We start from the raw sequence: 13,634 nt of genomic DNA, 5'->3' as shown, positions 1-13,634 counted from the left end.
GCAAACCCCCCCCCCCCCCAAAAAAAAACACACACACACACATAAACAACCTTAAGTGCAGCCCCCACCTCAACATGCAGAATATCAGCATGGGGCCAGATTGAGACAGAATGCCATGCGTCATTTATTCGACCAACACAGAAGTCATGATTTTCATCTTTTATTTTCTTGCCAATTTTTTAAGTGTTCCTGAAATTTCAGTCAGGACATCACATATTTTGTGCAGTTCTCCTCACACTTCATTCACTGCACTAAACACATCTTTCTGTGCCTGCAGGACAGCATCAGGTAGCACCCGGCTACTTCCAGATGTGCCATGCACCCAAGGCGCACTGGTGGGACAGGCCGACCCTGCAGCCACATCTTTGGTTGCAGCCCGGGATGCCTCGTTGGGCGCTTTGTCCAGAGTCACTGGGGGGAACAATGAGATATGGGTTTCTTTTATGTTTTAATGACGGACACATTTGATCTGTATTAAAAAAAGGCTCAAACATTACCAGTCTCCTTTGCATGGTCAGTGTCTCCCTCCTTCTCCGGCATGTGCGCTTGCCGGTCCAAGTACTGCTGAGATTCTAATGGCGAGCGGTGGGGGATCAGAGGTGCAGGGGCCTTCGCCAGTGGCAGACACACTCTGGCGGTGGCAAGCTATCATTGTTTTTATTTTTTTGCCTCCACATTCAAATTTTTAAAATATTTGCCACAGATCTCTCTGAAGAACTCACAGCAGTGGCAGCTTCAGCAGCGCTGTGCCACTCCGTGGGTTTTCTCTTATTTGTTTTGCAAAAGCACTTCCTTTAATTTTTCCATCTCACCCACAAGTACCTCAATTTCGGCTTCGGTGAAATTGCGCTTCCTTGATCTGCGGTCGCCATCATTAATGGTGGAGCACTGCAACAAGCCAGCTTATGTATGTGCATGAGATCCACAAGGCACTTTGCATTGTCCATTTATTGTTGAGGACTGGATGTGATCCAGAAACACCTGAGAACATTTCTAGGTAGAGTATGATTTACAAAGCAGAGATTGCGTGAAGCTGTGCGTACTCCATGTTTCATAGGTCACAAACATACTTGGCGCAAGTACATTTTTTTTCTGAGCTTAAGTACGGTTTTAGTAAGGATTCTACGCAATGTTTTATGAATGACATCCCAGGGGAGGAAGGATCCATACTAGCTAGACAGGGGGAAACCAGGACATGATGACACTTCAGACTTCTGCAGCAGAGGATTTGCAGCTGAGACAGGGAAAGCATGTGGGAAGCCAAAGACCTCTCTGGGGGTGTTTTCATGAGGAAATAACAATATAATGTGGTCAAAGGCTCCAAGTGGATTTTGCATGATATAGGACCTTTAACTGCATGACCGAGCAGAGGCAGCTGGTTTGAATCCTTGCTGATAACAGGCAGTAAGCATTAACATTTTTGTTAATGGGAATGGTTGTAGTACCAGTAATAAAGAGAGTGGTGATGTAGGGACTGGTTGTAAATTTAGCAGAAGCACAAAATGCAAGCTAAGCAGTCAGTTAATCTGCAGTTATCAGATGTTGAACTTTCTGCCCTTTATAGCCGGATGATGATGGTGCAATCTCTTCTCTCTCTCTCTCTCTCTCTCTCTCTCTCTCTCTCTCTCTCTCTCTCTCTCTCTCTCTCTCTCTCTCTCTCTCTCTCTCTCTCTCTCTCTCTCTCTCTCTCTCTCTCTCTCTCTCTCTCTCTCTCTCTCTCTCTCTCTCTCTCTCTCTCTCTCTCTCTCTCTCTCTCTCTCTCTCTCTCTCTCTCTCTCTCTCTCTCTCTCTCTCTCTCTCTCTCTCTCTCTCTCTCTCTCTCTCTCTCTCTCTCTCTCTCTCTCACACACACACACACTCACTCACACACACACTTATAAATGCATTTGTTAGGACTCTGCAAACTCAATACACCACACTTCACTCCAAAACAAAAATGTTACTCCAAATGTGTAATTTTGAACTTTAACCAATAAACAGTTTTTTAGTGACCAAAATGTGACCTCACTAGAATATCTTCTCTCCCATAGAGATGAGAAAAACTGGACCTTACTATTATAGACATGCATGCTTAGACCAATGCACAGAGTAGTCGTACCTGATTTTATAAATCCCTTTGACCTTTGACTTGTTGTCATTAAATTCAGCTTTACATGCCAGTGGTGTATTTTTTTCATCTGCATTTATCTGTTTTATTTAAAGAACAGCTCTCAATCAGAAGAGACAAACTTTCACAAACCAACATTTATCTTTCACTCACGAGCATCCCAGTGTAGATCAAAGATGGATGACCTGAATTATAATTCATCCTTCTCCATAGATTACTAACTACAATCACCAACTAATCAACAGCTAGAAAGCTCCAATTCCACCAAGTGGAAATTAAATATGATATGTTCTTGTATCATTTACAAAAGAACTAAAATGCAGCAACAAATCTGTTCCCAGGAACAGAGAATGGAGCACATGAAGATAAAGATGAAAATATCTAGAAATGGTCAGATGGCAGTCAAGTGACACTGAATGAAATTAATGCCAGAAATATACAAATGAAAGGATTGTGTTTTAATTAGTGAAATGTTGATCAATAAGAAATTTGTTTAAGGTCTCTTCAAACTTGCTCAATATTGATGTTCATTGTGTTTCTGTTTTGCTCACTGATATCTCATACAGGTGAAGTCCTAAATATGGAGCAAAATGCATTTATGTCAGTAATCCATCTTAGACTGAGAGACCATCTAAAGGCACAGGAACCTTTTGCAAAGGGTTTAGGATTCATCAGGTGATTAGAGTGTGACACTTTGAGTCTAGAATATTGAACCTTTTTACAATATTCTAGTTGTCTGAAATTTTGACTGTGGGGTTTTGATCGATTGTAAGCCATAGTCATCACAATTATAACAAAGAAAGGCTGAAATATCCGGAGGCAGCAGACAGGTGCCAGATAGCCAAGCGGAGTGCAGCAGTGGCAGTTGCCGAGGCAAAATCTCGGGCGTGGGAGGAGTTTGGTGAGGCCATGGAGAAAGACTATCGATCGGCGCCAAAGAGGTTCTGGCAAACTGTCCGGCGCCTCAGGAGAGGGAGGCAGCAACTCGCTCACACTGTTTACAGTGGGGATGGGGAGCTGCTGACGTCAACTGGGGCTTTAGTCGGGCGGTGGAAGGAATACTTTGAGGAGCTCCTCAATCCCACCTACGTGCATTCCGAGGAGGAGCCAGAGCAGGGAGGCCTGGGGATGGACTGTCCAATCTCTGGGGCAGAAGTTGCTGAGGTAGTCAAACAACTACACAGCTACTGGCTTCATCCAGCTCTGACCTTCAGCTCTTGCTGGGTAGGTTTGCGGCCGAGTGTGAAGCAGCTAGGATGAGGATCAGCACCTCCAAATCTGAGACCATGATTCTCGACTGGAAAAGGGTGGCTTGCCAACTCCGGGTCAGGAGAGAGGTCGTACATCAAGTGGAGGAGTTTAAGTATCTTGGGGTCTTGTTCACAAGTGAGGGTAGGAGGGATCGGGAGATCGACAGGCGGATTGGTTTGGTGTCTGCAGTGATGCGGACACTGAGCCGATCTATCGTGGTGAAGAGGGAGCTGAGCCAGAAAACCAGGCTCTCGATTTACTGGTCGATCTACATCCCAATCAGGGGCGGCGTTAGGCCCGGCTACTTGGGCTGAAGCCCCGGATGTTTCATGGAAAGCCCCGGATCTAAATCGTGGAAGTAACATGCAGTACCAAAGTCCAACGGAGAGGGAGCAGCTGGCAGTAGTTTGTATACAGCCTGCCTGAGCCTCCACCACTGCAGAAGAAGCCCTTCAGCAGCCGGCTTCTTCTACACTCTCTGCCTGAAACGCATGAGTGAAGATGGACATAAGGACGTTTTTTAGACCAAAAGTACAATGACAGAACCCCAGCTTTGATGAGACTGGTGTTGACTCAGGTTTGTGAGTCTTATTTGAAAATATTTGTTGTGCTGCTGGTTTGCCTAAAGTTGGCTTATCAGGTAAAGTTGTTGGAGAAAGAAAGGGAATATTTACTATCATCTCACACTAAACACTAACAGGAACAATACTCTGCCCTGAATATGCTTAATATGTAGCTTCAGATTAAAAATTATGTGGTACAAGACATATATGATGTTGACTAGCGCGTGCCACGCGCACGTGTGCGTGCGTGTGTGTGCGCGCGCATGTGTGCATGTGTTAAGCCACGGATGTTCTTCAGTCCTTAATCTGCCCCTGCTCCCAATCCTCACCTATGGTCATTAGCTTTGGGTAATGACCGAAAGAACGTGATCGCGGATACAGGTGGCCGAAATGAGTTTCCTCCGTATGGTGGCCGGACTCAGCCTTAGAGATAGGGTGAGGAGCTCGGACATCTGGGAGGGACTCGAAGTAGAACCGCTGCTCCTCCAGATCGAAAGGAGTCAATTGAGGTGGTTTTTGCATCTGGTCAGGATGCCTCCTGGACGCCTCCCTGGGGAGGTGTTTCGGGCATGTCTTGCCGGCAGGAAGCCCCCGGGTCGACCCAGGACACGTTGGAGAGGTTACATCTCCAATCTGGTCCGGGAACGCCTTGGGGTCCTGCCGGAGGAGCTGGTGGAGAAGGCCGGGGAGAGGACGGTCTGGAGCTCCCTAGTTGGGATGCTGCCCCCGCGACCCGGACCTGGATAAGCGGAGGAAGACGATGACGATATCTGGATTTGCTTGGAATGTGTCTCTCTCATTTATTAGCTTCAGCTTTTAAGTTGAATTACTGACACAAATGAACTTTTGAACCATATTCTAATTTGTTTGAGTTTTACTTGCATGGGGCAAACAGGCTCACAAAGAGGATACATATTTTAGAACCAGGAAGAGCGTCTCATCTCCATGGAGATGGTGCCAGGGGTTCCCTCACAATGAACTTGCTGCTGTGACGTCATCCAGGAACTCCGGTCGAAGCGCTGAGAGCACAGCTGCAGGAGATAAAGACTGATTACTTCAGCTGTGCTGGGAAGGATAAAGATGGCGTGGGATTCACAGTTTGAGGAGCAACTCCTCCCCATGGGTTGTCTCCCTGCTCCTCTCTCCTGTTGAGACTTGTGCCCGATAGAACTTAAGTAAGAGTGTGCATGTCTTCCTAGGTAGATTCAACTGTTCTAGTCTAACGGTGGTTATAGTTTTGTTTGTTAGTTCTCGTTATAGTTTGACACGATCCAGACCTTTAGCAAACTTGTATAGTATTAAGAGAACATTTTGTATGAACACCAGCCTTAATTTTGTTAACCCTTGGAGGTTCCAGCTAAACCAGAAAGCTTTGTATATTTTTGTTGTGCTTTGTTCCTGGGACTTTTCCCCAGTTCCCCTTCTTTTTGTGTGTCTGGTACGAACCTGTGAGGCGGTTATATCCCCTCCTTTTACTTTATTAAAAAGAGATCGTTATTTTACAACCCGACGACTCCTCCCACTCCTTTCTCCCGGTCATCCTTGTACCTTGTTCTATTTTACTTTGCCCGGATCCTAGGTGCAGTAGTAACACCACCCTGACAACTCTCCTGTTCACCTTTTGCACACTTGCTGTTGTCTCTTCTCCTTCCTCAGAACTGTTACTAGTATGCCAGCTGTATGGCACAGCAGCATCCCAATAACCAGGCAACATCTTGTTAAATGCGCACAAAAGAAACAACTTTGTTAAAAGATCAAGAGGTTTATGATAAGCTGTGTTGGTTTGAAGCCTCCTTAGAGCAAGGATCAAAGTCACAGAAACAGCTAAAGCAGGCTTGACTGCATGGGTAAACTAAATCCATGTTCAGTTTGCATATTTTATTTTTTCCCCACAAGTCTCGAATGCATCAATAATACATTTATTTGGCTGCATTGAATTCATATTGTAAAGGCTTTTAATAAAGTTAAAATGCCTGACCAAGCAGGAAGTTTCCAAAGCAAAACAAAATAGAAAAAATATATTTTGTTTGCAAACATTTGTTAAGTTTCCGTTGTTTAGGTCATTTTCTACCACCTTTTAACAAAAGTGTTTCAGGATGGGTTTTGTATTTTTTTTTCCATACAAGCCAAGATCCCTCATGGAAAACCTGACTCACTATGGATGTGTTTCACATTTGAACTCAAGTTGAGAGAGAAACAAAAAGTTTCCTATAGTTTTCCTAAATGTAAACACAAAGTCCAGATAATTTCCAAGCTCACATGCTTTAGTTTGTTTTTGGTTCACAGCATAATCAGCTCAAGTTCTCTAATAACAAGCTGAGGCTTGATTCCACAGTAGATCAGGGCTTGATAGCTCTGGATTTCCATCATGACATGTAAGTCCGTGAGTCTGAGTATATGTGTATCATATGAGGTGGTCCCGTGGGTTCCAGCAGTTATTGATGCTGGTGACCTTGAGGCCATGAAATAACAGCCATCCACTCAATAATAGATTACACTACTCTTATGGGAATAACTGGGTGTGAATGAACAGGTTTGCAGATGTCGTCTCAAGGCGTCTCAAGGCACTTCACAAAGTAAGCATTCCAGTACGGTTCAGTTCATTAAGCCAATCAGTAAAAAATTTCCCATATAAGGAACCCAGCAAATTGAATCGAGTCACTGACTAGTGTCAGTAACTTTACAGCAATCCTCATTCTAAGCAAGCATTTAGCAACAGTGGAGAGGAAATTCCCTTTTAACAGAAAGAATCCTCCAGGGCATTCTGGCTCAGTATGAGCAGCCATCCGCCATGACTCACTGGGGATCGAGAAGACAGAGCAGACACAAACACCAACCCCAACACACAAGGGGTTGTATCAACTAGTCGACTTAACTGCTCTGTAGTGACTTTATATGCCTTTCATGGACTAGTCGCTGTCACGTGATAATGACCGACAAGATGCAGTCCTCGGAAAAGACAGCAGGTGACGAGCCCCTGCACGTTGGGAGGCGACATGCTGTGCCAGAGCGTCGGTATCTGATGCCCGCCGTAAAATGGACATTTGACTGAATTGTGACCTTTACCCTCTTGCAATTTAATCTTCCCCTCACCCCCATCCTAACCTTAATCAGCTTGCGCATGCAAAGCTCTGATCGTTGACGCGCTCCAGACATCTGTGTCCTGATCTGTCACCTTTGGTCTTTAGCCTGGTGCGCTGCACAACCAGTAGGCTTTGATCACTGGACCTCACGGACCTGCTGGGGGTGTAGGGACTAAGAAGATCACCAGTGTAAGATGGTGCTTGTCCATGTAAGGCCCTATAGACCAGAAACAGGATGTGGAAATGAACCCTGACATTGACTGGCAGCCAGTGAAGCTGGAGGAGAAGCGGGGTGATGTGGGTGTGTTTGGAGGACTTGGTCAGAAGCCGAGCACAGGCATTCTGAACCACCTGTAAATGGTTCAGGGAGGTTTTGCTCAGACACGTGAAAAGAGAGTTACAGCAGTCTAAGCGTGAGGAGATGAAGGTGTGGATAACTGTCTGAAGTTCAGAGTGGGACAGAATGGGACTCAGCTTAGCAATGGAGGAGTTTGGTGAGGCCTTGGAGAAAGACTATCGATCAGCTCCAAAGAGGTTCTGGCAAACTGTCCGGCGCCTCAGGAAAGGAAGGCAGCAACTCGCTCAAACTGTTTACATTGGGGATGGGGAGCTGCTGACATCAACTGGGGCTATAGTCGGACAGTGGAAGGACTACATTGAGGAGCTCCTCAATCCCACCTACGCATATTGCGAGGAGGAGCCAGAGCCGGGAGACCTGGGGATGGACTGTCCAATCTCGGGGGCAGAAGTTGCTGAGGTAGTCAAACAACTACACAGAGGCGGAGCCCCGGGGGCGGATGAGATTTGTCCTGGGTATCTCAAGGCTATAGATGTTGGAGGGCTGTCGTGGTTGACACGTCTCTGCAACATTGCGTAGTCATCGGGGGCAGTTCCTGTGGATAAGCAAACCGGGGTGGTGGTCCCCATCTTTAAGAAGGGTGACCTGAGGGTGTGTTCCATCACACTTCTCAGCCTCCCTGGAAAGTTCTACTCCAAGGTACTGGAGAGGAGGGTCCGATCGAATCTCAGATTGAGGAGGAGCAATGTGGTTTTCGTCCTGGCCGTGGAACTGTGGACCAGCTCTATACTCTTGCAAGGGTGATGGAGGGGTGCATGGGAGTTTGCCCAACCAATCCACATGTGTTTTGTGGAGTTGGAGAAGGCTTATGGCCGTGTCCCCAGGGGCACCCTGTGGGCGATGCTCCAGGAGTATGGGCCATTCAGTCCCTTTACCAGATGAGCGTGAGTTTGGTCCGCATAGCCGGTGGTAAGTCGGACTTGTTCCCGGTGAGGGTTGGACTCAGCCAGGGCTGCCCTTTGTCACCGGTTCTGTTCATTACCTTTATGGACAGAATTTCTAGGCGCAGCCGTGGTGTGGAGTGTGTCAAGTTTGGTGGCAGGAAAATCTCGTCTCTGCTTTTTGCGGAAGATTTGGTCCTCCTAGCTTCAACCAGCTCTGACCTTCAGCTCTTGCTGGGTAGGTTCGCGGCCGAGTGTGAAGCGGCTGGGATGAGGATCAGCACCTCAAAATCTGAGACCATGGTTCTTGACCAGAAAAGGGTGGCTTGCCAACTCCAGGTCGGGGGAGAGGTCCTACCTCAAGTGGAGGAGTTTAAGTATCTTGGGGTCTTGTTCACGAGTGAGGGTAGGAGGGATCGGGAGATCGACAGGCGGATTGGTTCAGCGTCTGCAGTGATGCGGACGCTGAGCCAATCTGTCGTGGTGAAGAGGGAGCTGAGCCAGAAAGCCAGGCTCTCGATTTACCTGTCGATCTTTCTCCCAATCCTCACCTATGGTCATGAGCTTTGGGTAATGACCGAAAGAACGAGATTGCGGATACAAGCGGCCAAAATTAGTTTCCTCCGTAGGGTGGCCGGGCTCAGCCTTAGAGATAGGGTGAGGAGCTCGGACATTCGGGAGGGACTCGGAGTAGAACCGCTGCTCCTCTGGATCAAAAGGAGTCAGTTGAGGTGGTTTGGGCATCTGGTCAGGAGGCGTCCTGGACACCTCCCTGAGGAGGTGTTTCGGGCATGTCCTGCCGGCAGGAGACCCCCGGGTTGACCCAGGACACGTTGGAGAGGTTACATCTCCAATCTGGTCCGGGAACGCCTTGGGGTCCTGCCGGAGGAGCTAGTGGAGGTGGCCGGGGAGAAGACGGCCTGGAGCTCCCTAGTTGGGACGCTGCCCCCGCAACCCGGACCTGGATAAGCGGAGGAAGACGACAACGACGATTTTTACATTTGTTGTTTTTGTGAAGCGCCTCTTGATTTTTATCTTGAGAGGCGCTATAGAAAAGATCTTTTCTACAAGCCTTTCATCTCAGCAACATAACCCCCCTATAGAGCAGAGAGGGTGCATAGCAGCAGTGTGTGTGTGTGTGTTTCTGTGTGTGTGCATGCAGCATACTGCAACAGATCATGAGTCCCAGTGTAAGACAAGTTCCACAGACCTCATTAGTGATGCAGGGTTTTAACTCAATCTCAAGGATTTTCCAGAATTCCAAAATCATCATCATTAAAAATTAAATATATTTTTTGCAGCAGTAAAAACTGCATGAATAATTAAAGATTGATGATTCTGATGATGTGATTAAGGTGTTGATGTCAACTTAATTTAAAAAAATTCCCTCGACTATTCCCAAATTTGCACATGACAGATTTTATCTGTAACTAGAATTTGTTGCAAGTCTAAAGCAGATACATAATGAATAAAGCACACAAGTGACTAACTCATACTGAAATGAAATGCCTACAGGTGTCAAAGTGCAGACGTGGAATCTGACGCTCAGTTTGCACATGGAGCCAGATGCATGGCAGGAAGTGCAGCTCAGCTCCTCTGTTATCTGAGAACCACTGACAGGTGGGTTTGTTAGCAGCAGCCAGTCAAAGCCAAGGTCAGGTGACGAATAAAAGAGTGTGATGTGGGAGGTAGAACATAGCTTGCTTGTTAGGTGGGAGGAGTGTGTGTGTGGTGTGAAACACTAAAATGTCACAAACATGTTTCAGCTTTGTTTGATGACAACCGGTATCTTTGTCATTGATTAGTCTACCACCACATGCTCTAAAACAACCCCACAGGCAACTCCAGAATTTTGGAGAGCCTTGTTTTCTTTTTAAATTTCTGAAAACCACAATTAGTCTGGGAAGGAATGTCAGACATGTTTGATAGGGCTCAATCAAATTCTAAAATGTGGTTCATGGGATAAGCAATAAGGTCAGATTAAATCTGATGCTTGCATGACTTCCTGTTTGGAACAGATTAGCTGCAGTTTTAGGTAACCAGTAAAGCCAGTTTTCCAGGGCAGTAAAGGTAACTGGAATGTTTGGAAGGTAAATGGCCAGGAGTTATATCACCTCACAAACAGTAAAAATCTGGTCATGTTGGAGTTCTTTGACCTTTTTCTGGGTCCCAACAGCTAAACATGTTCAGCTGGACATAGTAGGGGGAGGTGCTCATGGTGATGAGCTCTCTGAGATCAGTTGTGTCTGTAAGAGTGAGTCTGATTATTCAACTCAGCGCAGGTGCGGCAGAGGGTAAAAAAAACAATTTACCTTTTGATGTTTTATTCAATTTTTTCAATTCAATTCAATTTTATTTATATAGCGCCAAATCACGACAAGAGTCGTCTCAAGGCACTTCACATAATAAACATTCCAATTCAGGTCAGTTCATTAAGCCAATCAGAAAAAATGTTTCCTATATAAGGAATCCAGCAAATTGCATCAAGTCACTGACTTCATCAGGGTTAATGGATAAATATAACTGAGTATCGTCAGCATAACAGTGACAGTTTATCCCATGCTGTCTAATTATTTTACCAATTGGGAACATATATACCGTAAATCCTCTAATATTGGCCTGTATACAATTAACTGCCAGCTATCATATTTTGGCCGGTGTCAGAGTCGGCAGAGGTGAATAATGGCCGGTTTTTTATTGTGGCCGGGTGGAATGTGGTAACAAGCAAGTACCACAGGGGAGCGGTTGCGTCATCCGTCTTACTTTTGATTTGCCAGTGATAGACCGCGAGGGTAACTTTAACTATGGCAGGTGCGGAGACGAAGAGGAGGCGAAAATTTGATATGTTCAAAGAGAACGTGCTGATTATGATGCAGAACACTCTGGGCAGTAGGGGTTGTATGAACTAGTCACTAGTCGACTTCACTGCTCTATAGTGACTTTTTATGCCTGTCATCAACTACTCGCTGTCACGTGATAATGACCGGCAAGATGCAGTCCTCGGAAAAGGCAGCAGCCTGCTGTCAGCAGGTGACAAGCTCCTGCGCGTCGGGAGGTAACGCGCTGTGCCAGAGCGTTGGTACTGACACGGACATTTAACCAAATTGTGACGTTTACCCTCTTGCAATTTAACCTTCCCGTCACCCCCATCCTAATCTTAACCAGCGTGCGCATGCAAAGCTCTGATTGTTGACGCGCTCCAGACATCTGCGTCCTGAGCACGGCCACAGTAACATCATCAAATCAGGTGTCGCCACCTCAAAAACAAATTTAACACGCGTTCGTTCATGTCGGCTCATTTCCTTTAATGTTTTCTGTCTTTTATTCTTTTATTTGTGCCTGATGCTTTTCGCTGCTGCGGAGCGGGGCACATCACCTGTTTTGTCCTCCGGTGACGCATCTCACTGATGCGGCCGGCGAGCATCGTTCACTCCGCTGTTTTTGCGGTCGGTAGATCTTTTAGAACTGCAATTCAAAGATAACTCATAAGGTGAATATATATGAAGGCAGGTAGCAGTTTTTCTTTAGGATTGAGAGGAGATGCAGGAAGATAATAAACAGATAAAGGACAGAAAAATAGTCAAATAAAAACAAGTTAGTTTTTGTACCTGGTGGTTGCAACAAACAAGACACCATTGAAGGTAATCACAAGTGAGGAACAGAAAATGAAATAATTATTTTAATGTTTAGAGCAGCAGGAACTCTGAGAGGCTGCAGGCGCATCCGTGAGTTTGCGGCCGCTGCACAGGGGGAGGGGGGGAGAGGACTGAAGCAGAAACTACCGTTGTTAAAAGAAATGTGTTTAACTTTGAAAATGTGGGCGCAATTTTAATTGTCAAAAACTCCAGTGAACAATTAGTTAATTTTGCTCAAATAGAAATTGAGGCCTGTCTCTAATTCTGGCCCTCCTTCCAATAAAGGCATGGAGCTTGATGAGCTTGAGTAAAATACAGGCCCGGGCCTGTATTAGAGGATTTACGGTATAGTAAAAATAATTGGTCCAAGCACTGAACCCTGTGGTACTCCACAAGTAACCCTGGAGTATGAAGATTTGTCATGTACATTTACAAAATGAAATGTATCAGACAGGTAGGATTTAAACCAGCCTAGCGCTGTTCCTTTGATCCCTACAACATGTTCAAGCCTTTCTACAAGAACATTGTGATCTACTGTGTCAAAAGCAGCACTGAGATCTAACAAGACTAGAACAGACACAAGAGGCCATAAGAATATTTGTAACTCTCACTAATGCAGTTTCAGTGCTGTGATACTCTCTATAACCAGACTGAAATTCCTCAAACAGATCATTAGTGTTTAAATGCTCACATACTTGGATGGCCAATATTTTCTCCAGGACTTTGGATAAAAATGGAAGGTTAATTCATTGGGTCATCTGTATCCAGAGAAGGCTTCTTAAGTGAAGGTTTGATTACAGCGACCTTAAAATCCTGCGGTACATATCATTTACTAACGATAGATTGATTATATCTAGGATGGGGCAGTAACCAAAGGAAATGCATCTTTAAATAATTTGGTTGGGGTTGGATCTAAAATGCAAGTGGAAGGTTTGGATGAAACTAATATTTTTGATAACTCTGAAAGCTCAACTGGATCAAAACAGTTCAAGCACAGATGCGGTTCTACAGTTACCTCTGATGCTTCCTCACTAGATTTTGTTTCTAATAGAATTAATTTTACTTGTGAAAAATCCCATAAAGTCATTACTGCTGAGGGCTAAGGGAATATATGGTTCAGAGCTATGATTCTGTGTAAGTTTGGCAACTGTACTGAAAATAAATTTAGGATTATTCTTATTCTCTTCAATTAACGCTGAGAAATAAGCAGTTCTAGTTTGTCGAAGCTTATTTTTATAAAGCACAAGACTATTTTTCCAGGATAGGTAGGCCTCCTCATGGTAATCTGATCATGTGATCTGTGACGTATGCGGATGAAGATCAGCTTCAGGGCTGAGATGTTTGTTCTCTCAGCGCGGGGGCTCGTTCCGATGCTCAAACAGTAAAGAAATGCAAATGACAACTTTAGTTGTCATTGGCAGTGAACGGTTGGATCTAAAATGACGACTTTAGTCGTCAATGGCAGTGAATGAGTTCATGAAACCATAATAGCTTTTAGGATCTCTGAAATTTTTCACATGGATTTGGGGATGACCGATGGGATAACATTGTGTGGCATTCATGTAAGGGTGCAGACTTGTAAAGTCCACACATTTGACCTTTTCATCACTCTGAGCCAAATATCTGAGTCGCACAGGCCATGTCCTCCCTCTGAACAGCACCTCCCGAGGTGATAGAGGTGCTGGTGGGAATTCAATACCCTGCAGAAACTCTTTTACCTCAGGATTTGATTTCATCATCTTGTGCCAATCATGCT

This window comes from Nothobranchius furzeri, chromosome 1 (assembly GCF_043380555.1).
Source record: "Nothobranchius furzeri strain GRZ-AD chromosome 1, NfurGRZ-RIMD1, whole genome shotgun sequence".
NCBI lineage: Eukaryota > Metazoa > Chordata > Actinopteri > Cyprinodontiformes > Nothobranchiidae > Nothobranchius > Nothobranchius furzeri.
The sequence above is the reverse complement of the archived record's forward strand: the minus strand, read 5'-3'. Positions refer to the sequence as shown.